Source organism: Lissotriton vulgaris, chromosome 8 (assembly GCF_964263255.1).
Source record: "Lissotriton vulgaris chromosome 8, aLisVul1.2, whole genome shotgun sequence".
NCBI lineage: Eukaryota > Metazoa > Chordata > Amphibia > Caudata > Salamandridae > Lissotriton > Lissotriton vulgaris.
The window spans coordinates 996,320,752-996,336,810 of NC_141696.1; positions in this window are offsets into that span (position 1 = coordinate 996,320,752).

Genomic DNA, 16,059 nt, shown 5'->3' on the forward strand with positions numbered 1-16,059 from the left:
GAACATACAGATTGGGCAAATCTGATTCAGGAGAACTATGATTTATAGTTGCAATGTATATATCATACAATACTTTCTTCATGTAGTTGGTCCAATTTGATTTTGGGAAGTGACAGGCGCATCTCGAGGGCGAAATGGGCTAAAATACCCTTATGCGGAATGAGCCATTTGAGGAGTCCTGGTAGCCAGGCACACTAACTTGTCTTGACGCTGTGCAGGTCTAAATACATGTGGGGGAAGGTGTTTTGACCAATGAAGAGGAGTGATGTGCTACTATTAACTCCCCTGGTCTCTCCTGTTCTTCCCCATATAGGTCAGAGGTGTATATGGTATAATATGGGAGGGATTTTTGAATTTTATCGCGAATAATCGCAGGTGAAATTACATCTCTTAAGTGTGCCGGATTTGCGTAATACAAAAAAGACAGGGGCTTATTTACAAGCCACTTGCACCGCCAGTGCATCACCTTTTGTGATGCACCAGCAGAGCAGTGCGCTGGCCCATATTTACAAAGCCACCCTGTATGCTTTTCCATGGCCTTGTAAATACGGCCCCTTTTTACGCATAACTTAGCTTGAAAGGGTTGTGCCATCGGTGTTGCGGTGGGTGTTCCCATGTAACACCCATGGATTCTGCCGCATTCTCAAATTTACAACATTTTGTAAACCTGGGAATGTGTCAGAATCCTGTACCTCCCCAGGGGAAGTGTAAGGAGGTGCAACAAGGAGAAATACTTTTATTTCTCCAAGTTTTTTCCTCTTTCTATGCATGCTTTATTCTCCCTTCCTGCACAAAAACAATCATCCCTGCAATGCAGGCACCTTGCACCAATGTGCAAGGGTGCCTGTGTTGTCGCATGGCAGCCACTTGTGCACCAGCGCAGGGGAAAGCACAGGAATGCGTCATATTGTTGTAAGAATGACGCATCCCTTTGCTTTTAAAATGACGCAGCTCGGTGCAACAAAATGGCTTGCGACGCCACGCCATTCTGTTGTAAATAAGGCCCATGGCTTCTTCTTAAGTCGTGATCTTTCAACCTGTGGGATCAGCAGAATCCTGCCTGATGTATGGTGAATTGGATGGAAGACTGAAATAATTGATGCAATCACTGTGGGACTGGTGCTTCAATACCTAGGACTCACAGGACCCAATCCCTAATATTTAGATTTGCACACAGGAGTCCGCCAGTCAGCAAGGTTCGTTAAATGTATATATATATCAATGGAAGAAAGGAATGGTCTGTATCTTACTACCTATATTTCCTGGCCTACACAGTATTGCAAAAACTATATTCTCTATGGGTCCGATTCACAGAACTAATCTGAGACAAAATCCTAAACTTACTACGTTTGGTATTCACATAAGGCACTTACTACTTTTGGTATTCACAGAATACACCTACTACTTTTGGTTAAACTAACTACTTTTGGTTAAACTTTCTACTTTTGGTATTCACAAAAGGCATTTAGTAGTAGTAAAGTTAGAACTCCTAATTTTACTACTACTAAATGCCTTCTGTGAATACCAAAAGTAGTAAGTTTTACCAAAAGTAGTAAGTTTAACCAAAAGTAGTAAGTGTATTCTGTGAATACCAAAAGTAGTATGTGGCTTCTGTGAATACCAAAAGTAGTATGTTTAGGGTTTTGTCTCAGATTGGTTCTGTGAATCTGGCCCAGACTGTGCTGCAGGACAGAAAGGATGGTTGCAATCTGTCGATATTTCGGGCCCGGTAGGTGAAAGACTTGATGACATAACACCTTTGACTGTACCATGTTTTTGACACCCTATCTCCCTTATAACATACAGTGGGAACACATTATAAAGGTATTTTCAGATGTTCATCATTGTAAAATAGTAATGCATAACACTCCCTTGATAGCTTGAACATTTTGTTAATGAAACAATGACTAGCTTCTCTAATCAATGTAGTTGTTTTATGCACAGTGAAACATGGAACGGCCTAACAGTATATTTGTGCTTGGTTTAATATGAACTACAATGCAGTGAAGTCTGTTTTTGGCACAGTGAAATGCAGATTAGATTGTACTTTGTCTGTAGATTTTTGTAAATTAGATTAGAAAGTGATTTTATAATGAAAGGTTGTTATGTATTTTCTTATGTTCCTTTTTAGGATTCTGTATATGGTACATGTGCTGTTCGCAGTTTTAAAGTTTTGTTCTTTATATGTGTTTTTGTAGCCCTGAAGAAGTCTTTTGGACAAAACGCATTGGCTACGAACAGACACAAGAAGCTGATTTAAAAACAAATTCAATAAAGAAGTGATTTTTACTAATGAAGAAGATGGAGTCTGTGCATTATGTGATATACTAATGTTGACACTTTTGAATGAATTTACTAATGGTCATAAGTGATATAAGTAGTTATGCTGAATGAATAGCTTTGTCATATTTTAGTGTGGATCTAGTTTACCTTGACCAGAGGTGTGGTTCCTGCCTGTACAGGGTGCATACCTCAGCCAACCAGTAATTCAATTTCTACCATTAGTGATCAGAGGTGAGGATAGGACTTGTGGTTGTGCGATGCCATATAGTAGCTCACTGTTCAATACAACTCTGTACTAAGACCATTACAAGTTGTAAATTCTCTTTTTTCTCTCATGTGGAATTTTATCTAAAATTGACTCTGGCTTCATCTTCATCAATTTGGGACTCTTTTTGTTGTTGCACTTGTGATACCTTGCCAGGATGTCCACGTATCTCAATTTCCTAGCATATTTCACTGGGAGTGAGCTGAGAGAGTTCTGCAAAGAGAGGGGGATGAATGTGGGCAGGAAAGCTTCCACAGCAGACCTACAGATAGCACTCAGAGCCTATGAGGAAGCCAGGAGGCTGCATGCAATAACAGAGTATGAGAACCTTCAGCTGATGGGAGGGCGCAGTTTATATACCAGGGGCCAGGCACATATGGTGTTGAACATCAACAACATAGAGAGCTACAGGAAGGCTGAGATGAGGAGGTTATGCAGAGAGAGCGTACTGAGAATCCCAAAGGTTGAATGAGAGTTGGAGTACCAGTTTTCCCTTAACGCATGGGAGGATGCCCATAAGTTGGAATCTGCACCACCAAAAGAGTCTGAAGAGTACTACTTCAGTACTCAGGACAAGGAAGAACTCTGGTTTTACCTGACCTCGGAATCAGAGCACCAAGAGGGCAGTGGCCCTGAGGAGGAGGGAGAGAAGCATTCAAATGACTGGGCAATGGTTCCAGAGGAGAGAGGGGAACCCACAGGGATGGCGCCTACTGAATCCTATGCTGGGAGCAGTATCTTGTCCCAAACCCTATCGTCTGAAGAGCTGAAGGACAGACAGGCTGAGAGGAACCTGAGGATGTAGTTGGCCCAGCTGGCTGAAGAGGAAAAAAAAGATGGGAATGAGAGAGCCTTGGCTGAGAAAAGGTCTTTTGGGGTCATGAGCTGAGTCTCAAGGAGCTAGAAATCAGAACCCTGCATATAGGGTCAAGCAACAACTATTTTGGTGGCAGTAAAACTATTGTGTCCAGTGCCGAAGGCACATCCCACATACTCATAGACTTGGTGCCTAGTTTCAAGGAGGGGAATGACATTCAACAGTGGTTTCAGGCATATGAGGTGACTCTAGAGGGGCACGGGATCCCTGAGGAGGATTAGGGAGCTGGCATATGGATCATATTCCCTGGAATTCTGATTCCAGGGAACTTGCAAAGGAGGCAGACCTCTAGCTGAATATCAGAATATCTAAAAAGTAATTTGGGAGTTATCCTAAGGGGATTGGGTCAGGTTTCCTCCACTCCAACCGAGGGCAGTAACCCAGACAGGTCCCAGTATAGGTGGGGGAGGGCGGTACAGGGTCACATGCCGCTTCTCAGAGTAGAAGGAGGGGCAGAGACCCAGGGTGCACTATTCTGAGCCCCCGAGCTTCAATTGTTACCAGAGGGAGCACCAGCAAAGGAGCATAGTCTGCACTGAGAGACCATCCACTGAGGGGAGCCCCACAGTGTCAACAGAACTTGGGGGGTTGGCTGCCACAAGCAACCAACCAGTTCTAGTTTCTCGCAGTACCACTCCACAGAGGAGGGTATGAAAGCCCAGATGGAGGCGTAAGAGGTGGAATCAGTAAACAGTTGGAGGACCAGAGGATTAGGGGTTGCCAGCTTTCAGATCAGAGCACAACAAGACTGCCCCTATTAAGGCCACATCTGACCAGGGTGTGCTCCATGCACTGTCACAGGGACAGAAGGCTAGAGAAATGCGTCAGGCATACTTTTGCACAACACCTGCAGAGTGTGCTTCCTTGGCGGGGTAGTTTTACTCCCCTGGATGTCCTGGCTTGCAAAGCACATGTTCAGCTTAAGGGTACATACCCTGGGTTGAAAGGCCAGGTTCAGGATATCACCCTTGAACTGGTGGGAGGGGCAGCTGCCATAAACACCCCAACAGTCTTGTTTTCTGGGGGGACCACTCCCAGAAGGAGGGTAAAGAACCCCAGATGGAGGGACAGGGGGGAAGGACTCACTCCTGACTCCTGTTCAACCTAAGGGTTCAGACCCTGAGTTCAAAGACCAGTTGCAGGATACCACCCGTGAACTGGTGGGAGGGAGAGTGGAGAAAGGATACAAGGCATCTGGCTCTAATGACCCCACTCTAGGAAACCACAGAGAACAGAGACCTCTGAATGGGGCCTGGCTCTTGATACTAACAGCTGTCAGTGGCCTCTTGTTTGTTGCTGTCCATGTGGCGTTTTCCTTGGGTTGGGGAAAGACATCAAACTAAAGGGGTGGAATGAGTCAAATCACTTTGTTGTCCATGGTGGTACTGTCTGCCTACTGGGATGCACCTGTGAACAAGTTAAAGTTTGGTGTTGCACAGTTCAGGAGAAGGATTCCCCATGGGTTAGCTCTGTGGCCCCTTGGAGCACAGACCAAGTGATCCAACAGGGTTCAGAGAGGCATAGAACTGGCAAGAACCCCTTTAGTAGTGGGCCATTGACCACGGTCTATCGCCCGAAGCAGGGAAGTCCATCAAGGTATTGATTATTCTACCCTGGTTTTGGGTTGGTACGGGTCGTGTTAAAAAATGGCCCTCTCTGAAGGGTCGTCCCAAACGTTTTGCCTTTCTCCTCTTCTTTTTTTGACTTTCTTTTTGTTGGCTTTAGGACTCTGGGCACTTTAGCACTGCTGACCAGTGCTAAAGTACATGTGCTCTCTTCCCTAAATATGTGTGTAATTGGTATATAACTGGTTGATGCATTTATTTACTTTTAAGTCCCTTGTAAGGTGGCATACCTTATACCGAGGTACTGTAAATTACATGCTACTAGTAGGCTGTACCACTAACTGTGTGACCCACAGAAGAAGCCTCTCAAACCTGTCTCAAAGCTGCCATTGCATTTCCTGCATGTGCAATTTACTGCAACTTCGACTTGGCATTTAAAATTACTTACCGAGTTTGAAACTTCCCTTTCATTAAACATACGTCACCCTTAAGGTGACCCCTAGGGAGCCCTCAGGGCAGGGTGCTCCTTAAATGAAAGGTAGAACATGTATTGGTATTTGTTGCATGTCCTGGTAGTGACAAACACCCTATTTAATTTTTTCACTATTGTGAGGCCTACTCCTCTCGTAGGTTAGCATTGTGAATTCCTTAATACACTTCTAAGCTGTAGTTCCTGATCAGAGAAGAGTAGCTTTTTCATGTTTCATATGTTTGGGCTGGGTGACTTTGTGCATTCCCCCTAGACAACTACCAAACAGGAGGATAGGTGTGTCTACATAAATCTGCATTTTGAAGATGTTTGCGTGGGCTGGATGGAATGGAAGGGGTTAATATGTCAATTGAATAGGCATAGCTGTGGCCCAGGCGCATGAGGCTTGTTGGCCTTTAAAGGTAACTGGCACTGTTCTGGGGGAACGTTGAATTAAATCATTCTGACTGTTATTTTGTATCTGTTTGAAATTGTACCGAAAATGTCATTCTAAACCATTGTCTTAAATCATTTTGAAATCATGTCAGAAATATCATGAATCTAAAGTAGTAGATGACAAATCACATTTTGGAAAACCTTTTCCTTTACCTTAAGTCTGAAATAATTGATTCTGAGCACTCGCGCAATGTGAAAGACATTTTAAACTGCAGCTCATATCTTTTAATCAAAGAGCACTCTGGAATAGTGCTCTTACACGCACTGTACGTCACAGTAAAGGCACTCCTCAGGGCGGGGCACTGAGGGAGACATCCTTTATATTGCATGCAATATGTCGCATGCCACTACAACGCGGTTATTACAACAGCCGCGATTGCAACGACCGATTTTTTACATCACAAACCATTACAACGGAAGATGTTGCAGGAACCTTCCTTGTTACACTGCCCCCCTGGCTATGCAGGAGACTTCATCAATCTCCCAAACTCTGTGCAACAAGGTCTTTAACTATGGAAACTTTACTGTCTTAGGGGAGTTTAACATTCAGCTGGACAGTCTGGTAGGCAACCTTGCATCCAAATTGTCTGAGTCATTTGCAGACATTGACCTTTCAACAACAGTAAGAGGTCCTATACATAAAGCAGGACACAGTATAGACGCCATCTTCACAAACTCTATATTAGAATTAGGCACACCAAGGTAATTCACCTGGTCTGACCACCTCATACCCTTCTCATCATCTTGGCCCTCAACAAAAATAACTGGGAGTATGAAGCCACCACACAAGACTCAAACCTGAGGCAAAGTAGGCATCTCTCTCCAGAAAGAGACACACGAGGCCAACAAAATGCATGGGTGGGGGGCTCGATTTTTTTTTTTTAAATATATTTTTATTGCAGACAGTATAAAAGTTACATGCAATCACATTTTACAGTTCCAAACCTAATGACTGCTACGCATCAATCTCCTAGCGTCTCGTTACACATCCCGTGTGCCCACATCCCGGAGGCCGGGCGGCGGTAACCACGAGAAATCAAAGGACTTAAAACAAGAGTCAATCGCAGCCATTTAGTAGGAAGAGCTCGTACTCGCTTTTCCATTTGTGAACAACCCCTCTCAAAAGAGACCCCACCCACAAACCCCCATCTCATTATCAACTTCAGGAAACGATCATGAGCAACTGGATGCGCCTTAATACAGCCTGCCATGCCACTTTTCCCCTTAATCTTGTGAACCCTCCAGTGGGTAGCTATGCCTGACAGGAAAACCCCTATCCCAGTGTTGAGTGGCACGACCTCCGTTCTACTTCTTCGGAGCGTCCCTCGCTAACCTTACAATATTGTGTGCTGTGTCTTAAAGGTACCATCTGCAGTTGTCACTAGGGAGTCCCTTAATGCTCCTGATGTGGTCTCCCCACCCCCTTCCCTCCCCAATGTCCGACCACTTCCGCGTGTCATTTCATTCAGTCTTCTAGAGCTATGTGTCAGGAGCGTTAGGTGTTTCGGAGTGCGATGTGTCCTGGGTGTGTTGAAGGGGTTCCCTTTCATTATCCTGCTCCTCCTCCTCGTCATGTGCCTCTAGGTCTCTTAGGGCTTGTACTAACACCTCCCACGCCGTTGCTGCGGCTAATGCTTTGTCGTCCTGTCGCCTATGCGCCATCTGATACCTAAGGGAGCTTTTGCAGGCAGCCCATTTCAGGAATTCATTCATCCATCGTCTGTACGAAGGCCCAGCTCTTGCCTTCCAATGTCGAGTAATTTCGGGTTTGGCTAATATAAGGCCCATGTCAATAAATTTGCTGGTATTCTTGTGTTTGGGGGTGTGAGGGAACCAATGGAGGACACTGATAGCCATGTCAAACTGCAACTGTCTCCCCGTCACCTCGTTCAGCGCATCACCTATCGCCTTCTAATAGTCTCCCAGCATGGGACAAGTCCACAGCATGTGGTCCAATTCTACCGCTTCTCCAGTGCATCTAGGGCACGCTGCCTCATTCACTCCAAAATATTTACGAATTTTCCCCGGTGTTAAATACGCTCTATGTAGTATGAAAAAGTGTACTAGTTGGAAGCGTGCGGTCCTAGTACTCTTGCGGGCTCGTCGCATTATCTGCTCCCAAGCTGTCTCTGGGATCTCTTTTCCTATATCTGCTTCCCATTTGTTTTTCAAAGGTGGCAAGTTTTCTCGGAGCATTCTAGCATAGAGGCATGTGACCGCTTTGTAAGTACCCGCCGCCATCATGGTATATTGGCAGGCCACGGACATCGTGGGTTCCAGTAATCCCTCCTGCCAGTGCGCCTGCATGGCTCTAGTGATCGCGGCATGCAATAAGAAACCCCTCCTTGGTAGGTCAAATCTTTCCTAGAGAGTTTGGTATGGCGGCAGCGTCACGTCCTCGTACAAATCCCCCACCACGTGCAGTCCCGCCTCTTCTCAGTCCTGCAGCTGCGACCAGTCCCCACCATGCGGTAACAACGTCACCATTCCGATAGGTATTTCCGGCGCGTAGGGGTGACGCACTCCCGCCAAGCGTTGGGATCTGTTCCAGCGAAGGCGGAACGTTTGTTACTCCATGGTTAGGTCTAGCAAGTGTAGCTTCTGTTGTAGTGTTATGTAAGCTAAGACATGGCGCGGTATGCCTCCCTCCCTCTCCTGCTCTGGGCCTCTGAACACTCTTGCCACTTCCTGCGTAAAGGGCTACAACTGAGCTGCTAAATAGTAGAGTTCGAAATCCGGGACTGCAAGTCCCCCGTTATCTTTCGGTCGAAGGAGCGTTTTCTGGGCGACCCTGCATCTTCCTGCGCCCCAAAGATATGAGGATATCTGCGATTTTAACGCTTTAAAAAGGGAACAGGGTATCCTGATGCTGCGTGCGGTCGGTTCCCGCTTTGTAGGGTTCAACCCATGACCAGGCCTCCTCTGGTGTGTGGAAAAATTGGGCCGTGCCGTCCAGCTCGACTCGCAACTTGGCCGGGAAGAGCAGGGAGTATTGTATTCCCTCATCTCTGAGTGCTCGTTTAACAGAGAGGAAGGAGGCTCGGAGCCGCTGTGTTTCGTAGGTGTAGTCAGGAAAAACGGTCACTTTGCTATTGTCCACTTGGTAGGGTCCTGCGGTGCGGGCTTTTTTTGGAGCAGCAAGTCTCTGTCTTTGTAGTGGAGCAGCTTTGCTATAACCGGCCTAGGTGGTTGGCCCGGTCTAAGAGGCTTAGCAGGGACCCTGTGTGCCCGTTCGAATGTGAAAAAAGGCGACAGGCCCTCCGGGGCCACTGTCGCAATAAGCCATGAGTCCAGGTAGCCGATCATGTCTCCCCTTTCAATTTTTTCTGGAAGGCCGACCAAGCGGATATTGTTACGCCTATTCCTGTTTTCGGCATCCTCAGCCCTCCTCTCTTGTGTTTGTATCCGAGCTAAGGCATTTTCCATCTTCACTTCTAGGGCTGAGTGAGCGGGGGCCAACTCCTGCAGCGCGACCTCGTTCTGCTTGACCCTGTCCGTCAGCTTGGCATGATCCGCACAGAGTAGCCCCAACCCAGATGCCACTTGTGCAATGTCCTGCTGCAATGCATCTCTTGTTGCCGCAATGGCCTCCATTATGCGGTCTTGTAGTTGCTGGAGGTCCGTGGGTCCCGATGTGGTAGGCTCATGCGCCTCAGCAGTTGCGGTGCCATCCGCTTTTCCCTTAAGTTTCCCCATGATTCAGGGCCCCCTGCACGGTGACATCTGCTTTTCCCTTAAGTTTCCCCATGATTCAGGGCCCCCTGCAATGCCCGCGTATCTCCAATATCGCCGGGGGGACCAAGTCCGAGGGCGCAGGGGGCGTGCGTTGGCCGCACAACTCGTGGGGCTCTGCCAGGTCTCGGTTTCCTGCACAGCTCCGATACTGGTGATCGCCAGACACGAGCGCGCCGTTCCCTTCAAGCGCTGGCCCCCGCCAACCTCGTGGCCCAAGTTACAGCTCCTACCTCGGGACTCCCTCGCAGTAGGCTAAGGCCTCCATCCCCTCTGTCCTCAGCGGCGGTGTCTGTTCCCCCACCTGATTGCTCCACTGCATGCTTCGACGGACCCACCCCTGCGCAAGGAAACCGCCAGTGGGACAAGAGGCCCTTCGAGTTCAACGTACCGGAGGCCCTCCAGTGCCTCCAATCTCCTTCCCTCCTGATCTGTTATCTGGTTCGTCCTCCCGTCTATCAGGGGGCCACTCTCTCTCACGACTGCAGCACTCCACTTTTGTCGGGGGGCGCCGCATGAATACACCCAGCTCCCGTTGATAGGCCCCCTCTAAGTCCAGTCCCAGGTATCCTCCTCTCAAAGGGGATCTTCGGCGATTCGTGCTCCAGCCCACTAGACCATTGGTCGCAGTGCGGTTAGTGTAAGACGGGGCCGAGCTCGTGCGTTCTCCTGCCACTTACTGTGTAATAGCAATGGCCTCTTGGCGGGCGGTCCGCCCTTGCCCAGTGTTAGCGGCCTCCATCTAGTGCCAGCGCACCCCACCGTCCTCTGCACACGGAGCAGGCCACAATCCTACCGCATAGCGATCCGCTGTTCTCAGGTCCCAGCTCTCGCTCGGCGATGATGCTCCGCCTCTCCCGCACACCGCAGGGCTCCGTCCCCCGGCTCTCCGCAGGCCTCCACGCTCCTCCCCCATCAGCCGCTTTTCCGTTTTTCGATCTCTGCCATGTTGGGGGTCAACATACACCGGGAATCGGCTCCGGGCGGGCCGCGCTTCTCCTCCGCCTCACTGCCCAGCTCGCACTCCTTTACCATGCGGCGTTCGCACTCTCCTCTGCCGGGTCTTGCCGGAGCCACCGCTCACCAGCAAGGGTCCCCGTCCCCAGGAGTCCGATCAGTTTACGGGTGTAATTTTGCCACTTCGCCGGCCGTAGGCTTCTCCGTCCCCACACTCTCGTCCAGCAGCTTGCAGAGTATTCACGCTTGCATCAGGCAACGCCGCTGCAGTCTCGGTCCCTTCTGCTGTGTAGCCAGTCCCAACCACACGGTCTGCCGCACTGGAATGCAGGATAATAAGGGGATCAGGCGCGGAGCTCCGAGCTCACGCCGCCATTCCCATCGGCGATCAAGCCACGTCCCTCATGGGTGGGGGGCTCGATACCCAAAACAATACCCTGTGTGGGGGGTGCTCAAGCCCCCCCACATGCCCTGGGGACAGCCACCTCCCAGGGGCTCTAAATATTTAACATGGGGCGTCTGTGATGGACCCCCCTGCCCCAGGGACCACCACCCCTGGGGCTTTGTAAATCATGGGAGGTGATACCGTGCGATCCCCCTCCTGGGGCCACCACTCCCCAGGGCTGGCTTCTGCAATGTACCGGGGTGCACACCCCGGGGACACTGCAGTTTGCTATGACAGGGCGGGAGCCTCGCAACACAGCCCCCTCCAAAACAATTTACATTTAAAAAAAAGACAAACAAATAAAGAGAGTTTCCTTGAGTTCCTTATGTCCTAATTCAGCTATAGGACTAGAAATCCTGTGGTCTATACCTACTGCAGATCTAGTTTTAATATATGTGACATGCAAACATTCAATTAATTCAGACTTCCATAGAACCACCAAAAAAACACTTACAGTCTAAGATCATATATACTACGTAGCCGGTAAGTTGTGTGTTATGTCAACAGATTTTTATTATTTATAAAAACAAAACCATCTATAAAAAATTTCAGTTAAAAACATACACATATATGTATTCCTTTTGGCAAGTATTTCATGGATATATCCACATATTCTTATTTGTATCCGTGCATTATTGTATTCAAAGCACTTTGACAAACCAAAAGTTCTATACTTTATAAAAGGAATTACAACAAACAGTACATTCAAAATTTAAAATTCAAGTCGACGCGTTTCGGTGGATCTTTGCTGTGCGCACCACCTTCCTCAGGACAATATTAAGACAATTCTGTGAAAGCAATTATTAAAAGAATAAAGTCATACTTTGTACTCGGCATACGTTTACAGAAATAATAATAAGACCATACATGCTGTCAATTTATGCACTGGTTGTCCGCATACTATTAAATATTATTATCCTATTGCATCCAGAAATTGATTGTAAATACAAAACTGCTCATTTTCTGTCTTATACATTTCTATACTTTTATTCCCAAGTTACATTATCTTCTGTAGGTCTTGCATTCGAACCTTTCCCTGTGCTGATTTTGTGATCCCATTGTCTTACATGCATTCCCACATTCATACATATTGTTGCCTATTTAAGGCAACTATTAACCTATAATAGTTGTCACTCGAGTCAACATCATTCATCCAAGGGTTAAGCACCCACCTTCTATGTTGTCTTTCATCAGCGTAAGTTATAAACCTGGTAATAAATTGAGGCGCTGATTCCAGATGGTTATTATGCTCCTGTATTAATAACAGACAGATGAATTATAATTATGAAGGTTTATTCCCTTCAAGTTCCCTGAGTTTCTATACTCAATACTTACTAGTAGAGATATGATGAATCTCAGATAAACGATATTTCTTATGTATACTAGAAGTCTCAAATCCACGTGGTCGATGTATTTATTCTTAAAAATACAGTGGGCACCTATTTATAAAAAACATTATATTATTTAAGGTGCTGTTCTAGTATTATAATATTCATACTCAACTTTTGCTTGATAGTAGCAGTATTTTTCTTACCTGAGTTAAAAATGATTTTCAATATGGTATCTCCTGATGAGTTTAAGGTATTGCATTCCTTTCATCTGTGTTCTTGCCGGGGACTACTTCAATCTTCCCACTTTCAGCGTGCAACTACATCAAATAAGATATTGAATTAGGGACATGCTACTTTCTCCTCATTGACCAACTTAGTTCTGTTTCTAAGTAGCTAGGCAGTATTAATACTAATGTTTCATAGAAATCCTATGATGGCACACCAGAATCAGGAGTTTTATTAGTCAACCTGACATACTGACTAAATTGCCTCTATTATTACTCCGTCTTGCTCATGATTTTGTTCATGAGCAAGACGGAGTAATAATAGAGGCAATTTAGTCAGTATGTCAGGTTGACTAATAAAACTCCTGATACTGGTGTGCCATCATAGGATTTCTATGAAACATTAGTATTAATACTGCCTAGCTACTTAGAAACAGAACTAAGTTGGTCAATGAGGAGAAAGTAGCATGTCCCTAATTCAATATCTTATTTGATGTAGTTGCACTCTGAAAGTGGGAAGATTGAAGTAGTCCCCGGCAAGAACACAGATGAAAGGAATGCAATAACCTTAAACTCATCAGGAGATACCATATTGAAAATCATTTTTAACTCTGGTAAGAAAAATACTGCTACTATCAAGCAAAAGTTTAGTATGAATATTATAATACTAGAACAGCACCTTAAATAATCTAATGTTTTTTATAAATAGGTGCCCACTTGTATTTTTAAGAATAAATACATCGACCACGCGGATTTGAGACTTCTAGTATACATAAGAAATATCGTTTATCTGAGATTCATCATATCTCTACTAGTAAGTATTGAGTATAGAAACTCAGGGAACTTGAAGGGAATAAGTCTTCATAATTATTATGCATCTGTCTGTTATTAATACATGAGCATAATAAAAATCTGGAATCAGCGCCTCAATTTATTACGAGGTTTATAACTTACGCTGATGAAAGACAACCTAGAAGGTGGGTGCTTAACCCTTGGATGAATGATGTTGACTCGAGTGACAACTATTATAGGTTAATAGTTGCCTTAAATAGGCAACAATATGTATGAATGTGGGAATGCATGTAAGACAATGGGATCACAAAATCATCACAGGGAAAGGTTCGAATGCAAGACTTACAGAAGATAATGTAACTTGGGAATAAAAGTATAGAAATGTATAAGACAGAAAATGAGCAGTTTTGTATTTACAATCAATTTCTGGATGCAATAGGATAATAATATTTAATAGTATGCGGACAACCAGTGCATAAATTGACAGCATGTATGGTCTTATTATTATTTCTGTAAACGTATGCCGAGTACAAAGTATGACTTTATTCTTTTAATAATTGCTTTCACAGAATTGTCTTAATATTGTCCTGAGGAAGGTGGTGCGCACAGCAAAGATCCACCGAAACGCGTCGACTTGAATTTTAAATTTTGAATGTACTGTTTGTTGTAATTCCTTTTATAAAGTATAGAACTTTTGGTTTGTCAAAGTGCTTTGAATACAATAATGCACGGATACAAATAAGAATATGTGGATATATCCATGAAATACTTGCCAAAAGGAATACATATATGTTTATGTTTTTAACTGAAATTTTTTATAGATGGTTTTGTTTTTATAAATAATAAAAATCTGTTGACATAACACACAACTTACCGGCTACGTAGTATATATGATCTTAGACTGTAAGTGTTTTTTTGGTGGTTCCATGGAAGTCTGAATTAATTGAATGTTTGCATGTCACATATATTAAAACTAGATCTGCAGTAGGTATAGACCACAGGATTTCTAGTCCTATAGCTGAATTAGGACATAAGGAACTCAAGGGAACTCTCTTTATTTGTTTGTCTCTACATACCCTGTTCCCTTGACACATAAGGGTTACTCTCCTTTTGATTTACACAACATTTAAAAAAAAAGGCCATCCCCCGTGGGATGGGGTCCCCAGGGAAGATTAAGGCCTCGGGAGGGGGGCCACGTGGCCTCCTTCCAAATTTTTTTATGTTTTAAAAAGAAATTAGGGGGCAGGCCCTGGGGGATAGGGTCCCCAGGGCCCAAAAATGTGAAAAAGAAGGGGGGCTACACAGCCTCCCTTCTTAAAAAAAAAAAGAAAAAAAAAAGGACCAGCATCGTGCCGGAGGCCACGCCCCATCCTTTCAGCACTCTGCAAACGCACCAGGGGACGCGTTTGCAGAGTGCTGAAAGGATGGGGCGTGGCCTCCGGCAACAAATTCCTTGAATACTGGAGGTCCCTGGGTGGGGACCAACTAGCCCACCAGGAACCTCCAGTATGCGCCAGGGAACTGCCATGCCGAGAGGTGTTCTGAGGCCATGCCCCTTTTTACACCTCTCTGCAATGCAGCTCTGTGGCGCTTAGTGGAGGTAGCTGATGGACTAGTTGCACCCCAGCGACCCTCAGGTTTTAGGGGGAGTTAATCCCCCAACTTAAAACGAGCCACGGGCGCATTTGCACAGTGGTGAAGGAAGGGGGCTGGGCCAGAGTTGATATGTGTGCAAACCCACACTGTGGCGCGGCTTAAGTTAGGAAATTAATTCCTCTTCAATCCTGAGGGTCCCTGGGGGCCAACTAGCCCACCTGGTACCTTCAGTAAGAGCCACGGAGCTGCGTTGCAGTTGTAAAAAGGGGTGTGGCCTCTGAACACCTCTCTGCAACGCAGCTCTCTTGCACATACTGGAGGTACCTGGTGGGTTAGTTGGCCCCTAGGGACCGTTAGGATGAGGAGGAATTAATTCTCTTGGCGCATTTACACAGGGGCAAAGGGAGGGGACGGGGCCTGAGGTGATGTGTACAAACACGCCCTGTGGTGTGTTTTTAGTTGGGGAAATTATTCCCCTTCAATCCTGAGAGCCCCTGGGGGCCAACTAGCCCACCAGGTGCTTTCAGTAAGCGCCGTTGTGCTGCGTTGCAGACAGGTGGTCCAGGCCGTGCCCCTTTTTACACCTCTCTGCAACGCAGCTCTGTTGCGCTAACTGGAGATACCTGGTGGGCTACTTGTACCCAAGGGACACTCAGGATTCAAGGGGACTTTAGCCACCAAATTAAATCAGCCACAGGGCGTGTTTGCACATGTCAGCTCAACCCAACCTCCCTTCACCAGTGTGCAAATGCGCCCTGTGCCGCGTTTTAGTTTTTTAGTTTTAGTTTTAGTTTCTATTTTTGAATGTGTGTATCAAAGGTTATATTAGGGTGAGAGGAGGTCTGCCACTCTATCACAAGGATGATGTAATAAGTTATGTAATTAGAGATGTCATGAGTGATGTCCCTGACAATGCCATGAGTGACGTAATATGTGACGTCATCAGCAGTGCATTGCAGGCGCGTAAGTTATAGTTAGCTGAACTAACTATAACGGGGGAATTTCTATGGTTTTATACGAGTGAAATGCCAACTAACTATAACCCCCCTGAAACCTATGGTTTTTTC